This window comes from Staurois parvus, unplaced genomic scaffold (genome assembly GCF_062004578.1).
Source record: "Staurois parvus isolate SC_StPar_1 unplaced genomic scaffold, SC_StPar_1.0 ptg000013l, whole genome shotgun sequence".
Lineage (NCBI taxonomy): Eukaryota > Metazoa > Chordata > Amphibia > Anura > Ranidae > Staurois > Staurois parvus.
This window is the reverse complement of record NW_028317809.1, coordinates 12184662-12200831: the sequence shown is the minus strand read 5'-3', so window position 1 is coordinate 12200831 and position 16170 is coordinate 12184662.

Sequence of the window (16170 nt, the reverse complement as noted above, 5' to 3'; positions counted from 1 at the left end):
GGTGGGAGACTATTTATAGAGAGTCATCCTGTAGATGGGAGACTGTTTATAGAAAGGTATATCCTAGAGGTGGGAGACTATTTATAGAAAGTCATATTCCCGAGGTGGGAGACTATTTATAGAAAGTCACCACCCACAAGGCTAATATATAGAACGATATGAAAGAATTAACTGTGCCTTTATCATGAAGAATCAAAATATCTTTTGTTTCATCTCTCGAAAATGGTGTGTAAGCGCATCTCTCTTTACTATTGGTTTCTATCAACTTCTCTTGTGATCACAGAAAATTTCTCATAGATTCAGATTCAAGCTTTTGTAAACACATTATTGACCTGAATGTACTTAATCTATTTTATTCCATCACTCTGTCTTAGTAAATAGAAAGACAAACCCTTAAAAAGGCACCATGTGGGTTGTTGTTCCACACCTCATAGGAGCAAACGTCTTTCACATTGCTTGAGATATGTCAATATGCATTCCAATTTACCCCAAGCCAAGAAAATTAAATCTTTTTTTTTTTGGTCATTTGCTTCTAGTATACTTGTTTGAAACTGACCCTAAACTGTGCTAGTCTCACTAAACTCTAGTATTTTTTATACTGCATGGAAAGAAGATGCAGATCGATTTTGATAAAGATATTTCTCTTCACCCTGCTGAGTTGTTAATCTTTGCAGAATCTGTTTTGACAACAGGGAGATCCTTGATTATTTCTTTTGGCTGTGCTCAAAGAACACTCAGTATCCTGCTTACAAATAATTAAATGGATAACTTTTCATTGGATCCATGGTGGCTGATGAACGCTTAGCCAAAAACGTACAAGAAAATAACTTGAAAACAAAGGCCCAAACATTTCTGTGTGAAATATTTAAACAAATGGTGCACTTTAATGATAAATATGGTATTGTTAAAACAGCATTGTCAATCACAAAGCAGTTTCCTACAAGCGATGATACATCTCTGGCTCCCATGTCTCCTAGCTTCACTCCACTGAAGAGCTAGCTACAGCCTCCTTCACAATCTTTAGCAAACTACACTTCCATGGGGACCTCTGTTCCCCCTTCTTGCATTCGTTCCATCTGCTGATCCCTGAATCCCCTATATTGTGTTAGCTACTGCATTGCATTTTGCGCATCTTTTATTTCACTTTCAAACCATTTCTACTGATGCACAATGCAACGGGTCAAGAAATGGTTACATCCCCTCTAAACTCAAGCCAAGTGGCTACAGAATACTTTGGATATAAGCTCCAGTATTATTTGTATATGCTGACACTAGGATGCAAGAAGAGCCTCTCTTGTACCCAAGTACTTGAGGGACATATCAGAATAACAACTTTCTTTCTTTCACAGTTGTGGTACACTATTGATCTCACTTCCTAGGAGGTAGACCACTACTCATAAAGGCCCTTTGCACACGGGCACCATCGTTTTCTCAGGAACGTTTTAACAGGAAATCTCTGAGTTAAAAAAATAAAAACTGTATATAAAGAGCTGAGTAACATTGAGTATAGGTGAGTAAAGGTTCGTAAGCGTATAGAAGAGTACAATTCTTTTTCATTGACAGTATTGTAATATACTCATTTACACTCTTGTAAACATGATTAGGACCCTTGCACACAGCCTCATAATTTACTGATGTTTAGTCAAGTACTTGTGACACCCATGTGCAAGAGGCCAAAAACTGTGTGTAATGTTGAGTATAGGTGATTATAGGCGAGCAAAGGTGGGCAAGAGTATCGATGAGTACAATTCTTCTTCATTGCCAGTATTGTGGCCACTCACACACAGGCATCACAAGTTCCTGAGTAAACATCAGTATATTATGACACTCATGTGCAAGGGGCCTAAACGAGTAAACACGCAAATGCAAAGGCCTTTTGCACACCGGAGTAAAAAATTAGTTTTTTACTGATCAGAAATTAAATGCATTGTTGTCTATGGAACAATGCAGACAGCTGAGTAAAGATCAGTAATACAGCGTTGAGGACAGAGCCGTAAACCAAAAATAGAAAGTTTTTCATTTGAGTGCAGTAATTTACTTGCGTGTTTACTCATTTTTGCCCCTTGCACACGGGCGTCATAAGTAGAAATGAGAATATTACAATACTAGCAACGAAGAAGAATTTTACTCGTCTATATACTTGCACACCTTTACTCGCCTATACGCAACATTACTCAGATCTTTACACACAGTTTTTGACCCATTGCACACAGCTGCCATAAGTTCCTGAGCAAACATCAGTAAATTATGGCACCCATGTGCAAGGGGCCAACATTTTCTACTTTTGTTGCTCTGTACTCAACACTGTATTACTGATCTGAAATAAAGCATCTCATTTCAGATCAGTAAAAAGCTCAGCATGTTTTAATCCGAAGTGCAACAGACCTTTACATTTGAGTGCAGTACTTTACTCACCTGTTTACTCGTTTAGGCCCCTTGCATGCAAGCAACACAATATACCGATGTTTACTCAGGAACTTGTGACTCCCATGGGCAAGAGACCTAACCCACCTTCACAATGTTTAAAATCGAATATTTGACAAAATACCATTTCACTTATTTTGTCTTAAAGCAGAGTTCCACCCAAAAGGGGAAGTTCCGCTTTGTGTAACCCCTTCCTCTCCACCTTCAACACCTTCTCCTCAAGCCCTGTGCCACGTCATCTCGCACCTAGGCGATCGGAAGCTGAAGTTGTCCTCCTACCCTCCTTCCCCGAAGTCTTGTGGGACACGTGACAGGTGCCAAAAGATGACGGGGCCATTCATGAAGCACAGCACTACTCGCGCATGCGCAGTGGGCATCCGGCTGTGAAGCCACAAGCTGTCACAGCCGGCTGCCCACACTGAAGATGCTGGCGCTTGGAATACAGGACGGCCAGTGAAACGGGCTACGGCGGGGACACCACAGGATCGTGGGACGGGTAAGTGGCTGTTTTTTTAAAAGTCAGCAGCTACAGTTTTTGTAGCTGTTGACTTTTATTTTTTTTACAGAGTGAGTGGAACTCCGCTTTAATACCAAATTGCTAACTATATAATAGTCCGAGAAATAGGTTAATCATAGTAAAGACCAGTACGACTAATATATATATATATCCCCAGGACCTACAGTAAATCCTTAAAACAACCCCATGTTGGGAAGTCTCTGAAAAGGTTTATCCATATGTCACTGTTGTTCATTACTGGCCAGCTACACAGTGTAATTCGTCTTATTTGATATAGTTTATGGAATGTTTGTACTTATTCTCTGAAAAACACTGGGTGGTATATACTGAATAACTATATTTCAAAAGAATGAATAATAAAGTTCAGTAAACATTTCATGGCGAGTACAGTAAATCAGCCAGGAAATACTGCATCTTTCAGGCTTTGAAAAAGCTGCTTAGAAACAAAGTATATCTGGTAATTTTTTTTATACTGTCTAAAAAGTTAAACAATACAAAAACGGCTCCCTTTGGGAATGTAGGGTGAACATATGCACAGACCATTAGTTTCAAGTCAGTGTGTCTTGAAACTACTTTCAAGGCAAAAAAAAATCAAGCACAGGTTTTCCCAAATAAACTGGTGCGATTGTGCTGTGCCCTGTCAAGGTAGTAATAGTCTGTTAAGTCACCCAAGATTCTCAGCTAGGCAGTTTGAGGAGCTGCAGGGTTCTTGTTTCATTTGGAGGAAACAGTTTTTTTTTCAGTTTCATAGGTGGTTGGCAAAAAAACTCTGTTTGGGACCTGGATCCCAGGGATTTTGTAGTGATCAGGGTGGGATGTCCAGTCCTGGCACCAGGTTTTGGTAATAGCCAGCACATGTGTGTGGTGATTTATGTAGCGTCAGGACCAGGGTTCTGGGCTCCACCCTCCCAAGGAGTCCATGTAGGTGCCAGAGAGCAGCCCCAAGTGTGGGTGTGTCTTCATAGTGTCGGTATCAGCGGAGCAGCAGGGAGCTGCAAGAGTGCCAAGAGAGGTACAACATTTGTACATGAGCACAAGGACACTGTTACATGGTCAGTAGGACAGAGGCACAAGGCCAGGAAGAAAGCCAGGAGGATGAATATGTCATTCGGTGTATATGGTAGAATCCCCTGCGTGGGAAACGGTTTGTTTTTCTGGACATTTTCTCTCTCTTTAATAAAAGTGGGCCAATAAGCCCTTAAACAGCAAACTGGCATTGACTGTACTCACTGGTGAACGCTACACTCAGCTAAACAACCCACATACTTTACACTTGGGAGTCAGGAAAGGAACTACATACAGGGCTTCCCCCCCCCCCTCAGAAAATAGGTGCAGGAACTCCCCCCTTGGATCCGCCTCCTAAGCACCATCCCTTGGTTCCACCACCTACGCCGTAGAGAAAAACAAAAAGAGGGCGCACCAGCCAAGTACCTTAAAAATGTGTTTATTGGGCTGCGCTCGTGAGCAGCCTGAGGAATGGCTGCTCTTTAAACTTGGCTGCTTGTCCACCGGCACATCGGCTGATTTTAAGCTCTCGGGGGGGCGGTGTTTCTCGCCTCTCCTCCAACCTCTCCTGGCCCCTTGTCCCCTGGTGCCCCGATGGGGGGAAAAAAACAGCCGCTTCCAGCACCCGGCAGCCCGTTTTCAATATTGCGACCTACCCGCCGGAGATCGCGGGTGAAGCCGCAGCCTCGATTTTTGGCCTCCCGCCGGAGAGTTCCAGAGCCCCGGACGCAGGATCGCGTCTTCCCCCGGAGACCGCAGTTGAAGCCCCGGTCTCTATGTATTTTCGCAACCTCCCAGTGTGGGTTCCTCCTCATTTCCTTCGGTTACTTCAGGTAAAGATTATGCGTTTTATCTGGGCCGATAAACGCCCCAGAGTTTCCAGAACTACGCTTTTTGTCCATAGACTCCAGAATGGCCTTGGGGTTCCCAATGTTGCTAAATATTATCAGGCAAACCAGATCGTCCCACTATCTATGTTGCATGCTGCCTCAGACATACCTCTCTGGGTCCTCCTGGAATTACCTAATTGTGCCCCTATTGCGATATCGACACTTCTACGGCTTCCCCCTGCCCTGCAGCCCACGGCACTGAGTCCGATTTTGCTCCATGGCTTACAAGTATGGGACTCGGTACGTTACTCCAGTGGCCTAATGTCACCTTTTTTGCCTTTGCTCCCAATCACTAACAACCCCCTCTTCCCACTTTAGATCAACCAAGGGCGTTTTCTTGGTGGGTGACCAATGGTTTTTCACAGGTACGACACTTTTTGACCTCTCGGTCCTTCCCTACCTGGAATTCTCTTCGGGAGTCATGGGATGCCCCTCCGGCAGAATTTTTTCGTTACCTTCAATTGCGGCATTGGCTGCTCTCATTGCGGGGCACTTCTGTCTTCCTGTACCAGAAATCTGCCTTTGAACTGCTTTGCCAACAGCGGCCGGGCTCCCCAGGCCTTATTTCCCTTCTTTATGTAGCTTTGAATAGAGGCTCATCGCATACTTCTCTTTCATATGTTGCTCAGTGGGAGCTCTTTTAATACGACCACGCTGGAGGCAGCTTACAAGATAGTTTTGTTGGTATTGAGTTCTGGTTCGTTTGGCACAGGCGAATCCTGCCTGCAGTGATCGATGCTTTCGGGGTTGTGGCCATCGTGGTGATGTATTGCATATCTGGTGGTCATGCCCAAGACTGCTTCATTTTTGGTCTCGTGTGTTTGGCCTCCTTTTCACCTTGTTCCATCTCTCTATACGACTGGATGCTCGGTATGCTTTGCTTCATTGTCCCATACCGGGCCTCTTGGCTCATAAGCAGAAGTTGGCTTCGTATTTGTTTTTGTCAGCCACTAGAACAGATGCTCAGGCCTGGAAGAACCCGTTTGTCCCTCTTCAGGGGGTGCGGGACCGTATGACCACTATGATGCTCAAGGAACAGATGTCGAGTATCTGCAACGACTCCCAATGTAAATTCTTGAAAATATGGGAGCTGTGGTTGCACTATACCTTTCCCACGCTCCCACCGGCTAGTCTGGGGATGTGATGTTGTTCGGCTTTGGCGTTCTTGGATCCCTGCTCCTGGTTTGGTTATCTTTTTCCTTTTGTACTTCTCCTTCCTTTGCCTCCCCCCCCCCCTTTTTTTTTTTTCCTGTTTGCTTTTGTTGTGGCAGTGGCTAGCTGCCTTTAGTCTGAGTTATTATCAGTGTTATATTTATGTTTTGTTATTTAAGTGCCATTGATAGCCCCTGCATGGGCGATCTTTTGCCCTGTGGGTGTTAGAGCACTGATTTCTTTAATTTTCTACTTCTATATGCAATTGATAGCCCCTGCGTGTGCGTGATTTGTTGCTTATGTGTTAATTGTTATTAATAAAAACCATTGAAATACAAAAATGTGCTTTGCACCACAAAATGATACTTAATTCAGTATTCTCTAAAAGAGCCAGGTGAGTAGGTGGTGAAAAGAAAAGGCAAACCCAAATACTTCTGCCCTTAGGGATGGACTCCAAAAGGATGGGACCACATCGAGAATGTCTTTGAACATGCACGCCTCGCTGCCCTCAAAAGACCAGGGAAGTCCAAATATACTGAGTAGAGAAACAAAAAGAGGGCGCACCGGCCTAGTGCATTATCTTTACAAAATGTGTTTATTAAATAATAAAAGTAGGTATTGTACTCACAAATTGACAATACAGTCAAAAGGTAGATCGCATAGGAACAGCTCAGTCTGATCCGCACTAAGTGTGCGTCCATGATGGGAACTCTGGACCTCCAACAGGCTGATGCGTTTCAAGGACCTGCCTCGTCCTGGGGCTCTGAGGAAGAGGCAAGTCCTCGAAACGCATCAGCCTGATAGAGGTCCACAGTTCCCATCACGGATGCGCACTTAGTGCGGATCAGACTGAGCTGTTCCTATACAATGTACCTTTGAGTACAATACCTACTTTTATCATTTAATAAACACATTTTGTAAAGGTAATGCACTAGGCCGGTGCGCCCTCTTTTTGTTTCTCTACTCAGTATATTTGGACTGCCTTGGTCTTTTGAGGGCAGCGAGGCGTACATATTCAAAGACATTCTCGATGTGGTCCCATCCTTTTGGAGTCCATCCCTAAGGGCAGAAGTATTTAGGTTTGCCTTTTCTTTTCCACCACCTACTCACCTGGCTCTTTTAGAGAATACAGAACTAAGTATCATTTTGTGGTGCAAAGTAATTTGTTAAAAGAGAAAAAGAAAATCAGTAAAATAGATCGCCTGCAGCTAGCAACAAAAGACCCCCTCAGAAACAATAGATCTCCCAGCAAACGATTCACACAGTAACAATAGACCCACAGCAAAAATAGATCCCCCACACAACAATAGACACTGCCCCAGCAGCAAAAGGACCCTCTGCAACAAAATACCACCCCAGCAGCAATAGTTCCTCCAGCAGCAAGAAAGCCCTCCCTAAACAGTAGATCCCTCCCAGCAACGATTGACCCCCCTCCCAGCAAGATAAGACACCCGAGCAACAATAGATCCAGCAACAGTAGACCACAGCAACAATAGACCCCCACACAATAGTAGATCCCCACCAGTGAGAGCCAAAGCCAATACACCTTGCCATTACATTATATTTTTTCACCAAAAGAAATCAACCCCCCCCAAAAAAAAAAAAAAAACAAACAAAAAAACCCCCAAAAAAACAAAAACCTTAAAAACAAATGGGCATACTTGATGGACCACTGCATTCCCCCATGTTCCCCTGAAAAAAGCCCGCTCTATGTATACAATCCACATCCACAGAACTAGTACAGAAAAAATATGTCTGCTGAGAGCAAACCACAGTTGCCAACATTTCAATGTACTTAGGAGTTGCTGTTTTAGCCTCTCCTCACACAGTGATTTTCAAGCTGGTGGGACAACAGTCTGAATGTCAGCAGACAGAGTGATTGTCACTCCACAGTAAATCCTTCACACACACACTGCCAACAGGTATTTTAATGGAAACGCACACTGTTCACAGCATTTGCTTTAGCATTTCTTCCCACATTCAGATCAAAATGTAAAAAAGTTTCAAAAATGTTGGCAGCCTTCACAAATCATTCTTTAAAAATGAGAAGTACAGGCAAAGCTCTTTTGGCTGTACCTCTGGATCACAGGAGTGCAGTTCGTTCTGCACTCCTGTTACCCATTTTCAGCTGTCACTCAGCCAGTCCAGGCTGGGGAACAATCACAATTTTAGAGGATTCACCCCAGAGTCTGGAGCGTCACCTGGCTCAGCCTCTCAGCGATCCATGAGAGCCTGAGCCATCTGCTCCCTCCCACTCCAAAGCTCAGTGTTCCAGTTAGCGTGGGGAGGGGCAGAGCATACAGTGGGGAATGACAGTCACCACTCTCCGATCAGAACAGCTGTGAGAACTCGGTCATGTGATCGCTGAGTTCTCACACTTAGATCGATCGATGCTGCATCCACCTAGGTGAGTAGAACTGAAGAAAAAAAAAAAGAAGAAACCCATACTTCTCTTTACATAAGCTCACTGAAATGACAAGCCTCATGTGATAAACAGTCATGAAGCAATACCTGTCACTTAAACTATACCTCCTTTGCTGAAGCCCTGTCTCCTCCAGAGCTCTCTAAAGTACACAGAGAAAAATGTATTTCTCTGCTTTCAGAAGGCAAGGGGTGGGGACTTGAAGTCACACATTCGACAGCAGAGTGTAATCTGAGACCTGAGTGAATGGAAGGGTTTTCCCCACCACAACACAGCCTCACTGGCAGATGCAGATCATCACTTCGTTGAGACGTTCAATCACCTCCTGTTTTATTGAGGGAATGGGTGCAAGGTGTCACAACAGAATGCCTAGTGTCAAAGGAAACCAGCAGAAATGACACATGCAAGCAGATATCCACAGTAGGTATGCGCTAATAACAAACTTATACAAAAGGTGTATATCATCATCCAAAAAAAAAAAAAAAAAAGTACCGCCCCTTGATGACGTCACTGTGACGAAACCGGTTGGGCGTGGCCTACTCGATGTGGACGTTAGAGAGCCTTGCTGGTCTGTGCTGTATGGAAGAGATCCGCGGTGAGCGGTAATTGTATCTCACTTTTTTTTGCGATTGAAGCTGGTGTCTGTTGGACACCTTGTTTGTGAGTTTCCTCATACCTTTTTTATTAAAGAGATAAATGAAAAAAACGTATTGCACCATTATGTTCTCTTTTTTGTCCCCGAGTGTACTGTATGCTCTCATGGAGATATGAGAGAGTGGAGAAGTTCATCATAAGAGCTTGGGCTGCAAAGTTGTTTGTCTGTGATTATTATTATCTGGAAGTATCTGAAACATCACCATATCTATTTGGACATCGGGTTCATTGCTCCCAGAGCACAAGTGCTGTTGCTGGTTTATTATCTGACCAGCCATTAGCTCTGGTGAGTTCATTTAATCTCCTTTGGTGGTGGATTTCTCACAATTGGTTCAAGTCACTGAAGATCTATATATATTTTTTTTTTTGGACACTAACTTATGTTTGAACACTATAATTATTTATTTAAAACACTAAATGTTTTTTTTGGACGATGACATACACCTTTGTATAAGTTTGTTATTAGCGCATACCTTTTTAATTAGGATTATTGTTGCCAAAATTTATTTTGGGTGGGATATGCTGCTGCCACTTTGGTGTTTTTTGGTAAATGGCGCTTTTTTCTTCTTTTTTAATTTGGTATCCACAGTAGGTGCTTTGGATTTAGACAGATATGCATTATATGGGGATTTGTTGTTGATTTTGGATTTGAAAGGATAACAAAAGCCGCTCAACTTTTTTACTGCAGAAGAGCCTTAAAATGATTTGCAGGGTTAGGGGAAACCAATTAATTGGTGGTCAGTTGTTATAGTGCCCCCTTTACAGTAGTGGCCCAGATGTCACCATGGTAGACAGCTTGTTCTGCCAACTATTGCTGGACTATACAGGCACCATCAACAGTAAGCCATTCAGCCTCAGCTCAAGGAACTGCTAGAAACCACTGGAGGAACCTTGGATTGAGAATGGATGGCTTACAATAACTTTAAAGTAGAACTTCACCCAAAATGTAAACCTCAGCAGTTACAAATGCTGTAGATGCTGGCTTAAAAAAACAAAACAAAAAAAGAAAAAAAAAAAAAAACACCACACTCTCTTACCTGTCCAAGAATCCAGCAATGTCCTCACCCGACCCGGCTCTTTGCCCTGTCTTCAGGTCCAGGTGCTGACATCTTAACTATGGGCAGCTGAATAAGACTCCTTGTGGCTACACCACTGCACATGCGCTAGCTGTGCCCCGTGATTGTCCCGCAGTCTCCTGGGATCTCTGACATGTCCCAAGAGGCTGCGGGGAAAGGAGGGGGACTTCCGTGTCATTCGCCTAGGCAGTCAGAGTGGAAGTGAGGGATGGTATCTGATTTTGACAGATATCTACTCCCCCCCCCCCCCCCCTTCAAAAAACAATCCAAATATGGGAGAGGAGGGTGGGAGGAGAAAAAGCAGAACTTCCCCTTTTGGATGAGGTTCTGCTTTAATGCCTACTTTAGACTATTTAGAGAGCATAATGTTTTAAACAACTGCCTTAATAAAATTGAAAATGACAGTAGAAAATATATTATAAAAAACAGATAGGAACAGTAAAACATAATCAGTGTAAGTTTGAAACATATTTAACAAAGTTCACCTGTTCTTTGATTCCATGTAGAGTAATTTATTTGCAAAAGTAATCAAATCTGATGTCAGTCACTGGCTCTCATAAATGACTTAGAATTCCTTCATAGTTCTGATAGCAATCAAGTGCTCCCGAGCTGCAACATCAGTCATCTTTTTGGTCCCTGAAGAAGTTGTTTACAGAATTAGTGTAACCAATTAAAAAGGTCTTAGAAGGTACGCTAAAGGTCTGGTGAAATGTTTGCTGATGCTAAGCTGACACCCATCAAATTAATCTAACTTTATCTATATTTTCAGATGAAAAGGTATTACAATCCAATATTTAACAAATTATTGAACAAAATAAAAAATATGATTAGCTAGGGCTCAAATATGATATAAGATGGATACATGTATAATTTAGCAGATCTGCTGTGATCCATTCACCCACTGGACATTGCAGCATAGGCATGCTTGGTGTCTGTCATGTTTTCATACATCAGTGTAATCATTTTTTTTGACTAATTTCATAGCAGGAATTTTGAAACATATGAAATTTATCTCTGCACAGTTCATGAGTATGTCATTATAGGTTACTACCCCCAGATTGACAAATGTGTATCCCCTCACTATACTGTTACAACAGCACATTTGACTTGAGTCTATTAATATGCAAGCATTGGATTCTTTTCTTTCAATTGTGTTTTAACTTAGTCTATGGTTCATTTGGGGCAAGGTGTCTAAATGATGAGCTGTGTGCTAATGGGGGTTATCAAGTAGTATCGATGAGTATTTTCTATGAAAACCTAAAAAGGCACTTGATTGCTCAACTTTGCCAGTCAAAAGACATTTTCACAGTTCCACCAAGAGAAACTTGACATACAATTCTGATATGCTGAGTAAAAATAATGCAATAAGCTTTTCAAGCATATTTTTAAAAGTGTAAGTTACAGTTGCTTTTTTGTTTACTGTGTAAAATATAAAAAAAAAAAAAAAGTTTGGCTTATAACAAACTTCTCAAAAGTGGTAACCCATATAAAAGTTGATTTGCTGATCAACATATGGTGGCAAGAGTGAAAAAGTGACATCACCTAATCATTTTTACTGTGTCCTCCAAAGCAGCTAAGGAAATTGGGAGCAGGGTGCATCTATCTGAGGTCTGGCAAGCAGGACACCACATTTAATAACAAAAGGGAGGACTTTCCTGCATCATGTGGGACACAGCCAAAAGGACAGTGTTAAAAATATACAGGACTAGCTTGCAGCATCTGGGCGAGTGGTCATCTATGGCAACACCAGGATGTTCTTTTACTTATGTTTCTTTCGGTGCCAAAGGATGTTTCAAAATGAAGGCAACAAAGTGTTCCTGCTGTACTTTAGAAGAACAGAGAAAGCCAGTGACCTCTTCTTCGAACATACTAGTCTTCTGCATATCACCATGAATCAATGGTTGGAAAACTTACCAGCGCAGATATGCATCTTCCACTATATGTCTATGCTTATTCCATTTTGACAGTGTGTTGGAATACAGGGGTTTATTTACTAAACCTGGAGAGTGCAAAAATTAGGCTCACTTCTGCATAGAAACCAATCAACTTCTAACCTCAGCTTGCTCAACTAAGCTTTGGCAATTAAAACCTGGAAACTGATTGGTTGTATGCAGAAGTGAGGCTGATTTTGCAGTCTCTAGCTTTAGTAAGTAAATCCCATAGTGTACATGTATTTTGTGCACCAACTACATCAGTGTTCAGTAGAGATATATTCCTCAACCCGTAGATGGCAGTACCATACCAACCTATACACCCATATCAGGCTCTGAAGCTGCAGAAGTGACATCTCTGGTTTTGAGAGCATCCCTTTCAAAGCAACTAGCCAATGCTGTAAGGAAAGTGGGCTGTATCCACATCAATGTGTAACGCCCTCCAGGTTAGCTATATAGGCTTTGTTTTTATAAATGTTTTTAGACAGAGGCGGAGTAGCAGCCAGAGATGAATCAGCCAGTAAGTGAGGCAGGAGTGCACCTCAGGAAAGGCTGAAAGGCTCTAATGGGTCAGGGCTTCTGGAGCCCTCATACCCTTCCAGAAACTTAGAGAACTTTCTGGAAAAGGGGCAGAGGAGGCCCAGATCTGCATGTTTGAGGGACCTTGGCCAATCCCCTGGCAAGATCTGGGCATGGTGATCAAGGCAACACTTAAAATTGGCAGATGCTATGGACCAGGCAGTGTCAGGTGGAAGATGAAGTGAGGAAGGCTGGAGCGTGGAGCCTGGGGGAGGGGGGGTTGAGGCGGCTAGCTACAAGCTGGAAAAGAGGACCTACACTGTGCCTTTGTCTCCTTGGGAGGACATCCTGAGTAGCAGGACAGGAGTCAGCCCAGCAAAAGGCCTGAAGGCAGCCACCAACCCACTGAACGAGAAGGAAAGGATAGTGCGAGTACTCTTATACCCCCTGGGCTGGGAGAGGGCAGTCAGGTGCAAGACCCAACTAGCTTCTCATCTGGGACGGTTTCTAAATGAACAACTCTTGGGCCCACCTTGCCCAGGGAATACCCTTAGTACAGCTGGGTGAAGAGAAGTAATCGTCCAGGGTTTGAAGAGGTAAAACTAGGAAGATTCTTTGGAGATCTTCAGGGAAAGACTGTTGCTATCCACATTTTCACACATAGCTGCTAAGGAGTTTGTCCTCAAGCTCTGCAGTGCCTTTGGCCATCCTGAATACCCCTAGGCCCCATCCAAGTTCTTAAACCCTTAAAGAACAGTCCTTTGAGCTTGTTTGTGATTTTATTGTCAGATGTAATGTAACCAATCCACAGAATATTTGCTCAAACCTCTTAGGGGTAATCAAGATGTTTTTTGGCAAATGCAAGACGAGCCTGTGTGTTCTTTTTGGTTAGCAGAGGCTTTCACCTTGGAATGCTCCCATGGAAGCCATTTTTGCCCAGTCTGTTATTGTCGAATCAAACACTGACCTTAACTGAGGCAAGTGAGGCTTGCAGTTCTATAGATGTTCTGGGTTCTTTTATGACCTCCTGGATGAGTTGTTGTCGTGCTCTTGGGGTAATTTTGGTGGGCCAGCCCCTTGTGGGAAACTGTTCCAAGTTTCTCCATTTGTGGAGATTGGCTCTTACCATGGTTCACTGGAGTCCCACAGCCTTAGAAAAGGCTTTGTAACCCTTTCCACAATTATACATAATAAAATTACAACAGAAATCTGCACTAAGACAATAGAGTACTAATAAATAGCAGCTGACCACTGTACCTTTATACCAGGAAACACATAAATAGTGTGCAGCACTTATATAAAAGTACATGAACGTAATAGTTCAAAATCTTCATAATGAAATAAATCAAAAAAAGAGAACAGTCCTCAAATGTCATAATAAGACAGGAAAACTTCCAAAGATAACTAATGTGTCACCAACCACTTGCATGCCAGGCTTACCGGAAAAATAGGACCCCATGGTAAGAGTGGTCAAAATATACACACGTCAATTAGTTTGTTTCTCATCTGTTCTTGCATTTCTTTAGATTGCAGCATGTTTCCTCAGATATTTTAGTATGCTTCTCTTTGTCAGGCAGCTTCTATTTCAAATGATTTCTTGATTCAACGGGTCTGGCAATATTCAGGCCTGGGGGTGGCAAATTAAATTTAACTCCACTATCCAAAAAAATGTGGTTAATCACATTTCATTCATGATTTAGCAAGGGGGGGGGCAATTACTTTTCCACATAGGGCCAGGCAGGTTTGGACAGCTCCCCCCCCCCCCCCCCAATAAATGAAATTATTTAAATGTAACAAAGTTGCAAAAAAAGAAAAATCCAGGAAGGGGCAAATGCTCACAGCACTGTATACCAAGTAGAGTGGTTGACATGCCTGAACTTTTGAGCATACTAGTTCTGAGCCATTTGCTGCTTCAAAAGCATGAGCAATTTGTAAACACGAGCTGTATGATCTAGATACGCATTTTAGGTCAGTGACTCAAACGTATTGAGGAATTTCCTTCCGTTCCTGTTATGGCTATAGAACAAGAACTGAGGGGAAATCTTCCTAATAGGACACAGCAAAAAACTGACAGGGGTTAACACCCTCCCCTACTCTAACCAAAATGAACAAAAATAAATAAATAAAAAAAGTTTTGCCTATATTTCAACTTTAAGCGAACATGGTGTCTGCCACCTACTTGACTTATCTCTATTTACATCTGACAGATTTATGTCACTGCCAGAGAATACACTCAGGTTTGCAAGAGGAGAGAAGCATACACAGGAGTTATGCCCACCCTTCCCCTCTGCTGCCCATTTACAGAAACCTTTGTATTTTGTAGAGACTCACTTGAAGGAGCGGAGACTAGAATGTCCAGCTTCAGAGCTGTGGAAGCTATCTTCCTGGAGCACAATAAACCTGTCAAATGTAAATAGAGAAAGTCCATGAGATATCAGGCACTTGTTGGACTTGACTCACAGTATGAACACTTTAAATTTTTTTTTCCCCAAAGTTGAATTCCAAGGAGTTCAGCTTTTAGGGGACAATTACGTCTACCATGAGCAGGAGGTTTGAATAGTAGGTAAAAACCTGTGAAGTTTCTGCTCCAAGTGTTGACTTAACTGCTTTCCATCCGCCCTATAGCAGAAATACTGCTACAGGGCGGCAGTATTGCTGCTATAGGGAGGACGGAAAGCGGTTAAGTCAACACTTGAAGCAGAAACTTCATATGTTGTTACCTACTATTCAAAACTCCTGCTCGTGGTAGAAGTAATTGTCCCCTAAAAGCTGAACTCCAGGAATTCAGCAACTTTGGGGGAAAAAAAAAAAAAAAAAAAACAAAACAAAACAAAAATTTAAACAATTTTGCAGTTCAAGGTTGGGGGGGGGGGCGCCCTACCTGCGCCATCATTCGCAGCCTCGACTGTCAGTCACCAGGTCCCGGATGGTGATTGCTTGCTGGAACTCAGATTGAGTATTACCGATGGGGAAGGGAACTGTATGAAAACAATACAGTTCTCCCTGTCAACGCCTGCACACTGCTTTGTATGGCTCTGCATAGAGCCATACAAAGCAGTGTACTTACAGTTGAAAGCGCACACACAGCATACTATGAAACAGCACACAGTTAACCCTTTGATCGCCCCACAAGTTAACCCCTTCCTGCCCAGTGCCATTAATACAGTGTCGGTGCTTATTAGCACTGATCACTGTATTGGTGTCACTGGGAGATGTCAGTGACACCAAGTCAGTTCCTCACAGTGTCAGAATGCTCGACACAGTCCCACTATAAGTCGCTGATATTACTAGTTTAACAATAAAATTCCAGTGTGTATCTCTATAAATACACACTCACGTAAACACTATAATCTTCATGTGAACCAAAATTTACACGTATTGGGCAAAGACATGTAGCAGAATACATTTTTCCCTAAATTTATGATGAAATTTGATTAAAAAAAAAAAAAAAAAAAAAACCCCCACACGCACAGGCGATCAAATACCACTGAAAGAAAGCTCTATTTGTGGGGAAGGGGGGGGGGGGGAAGGAAGTAAATTTAATATGGGTGCAGCGTTGCTTGACCGCGCAATTGTCAGT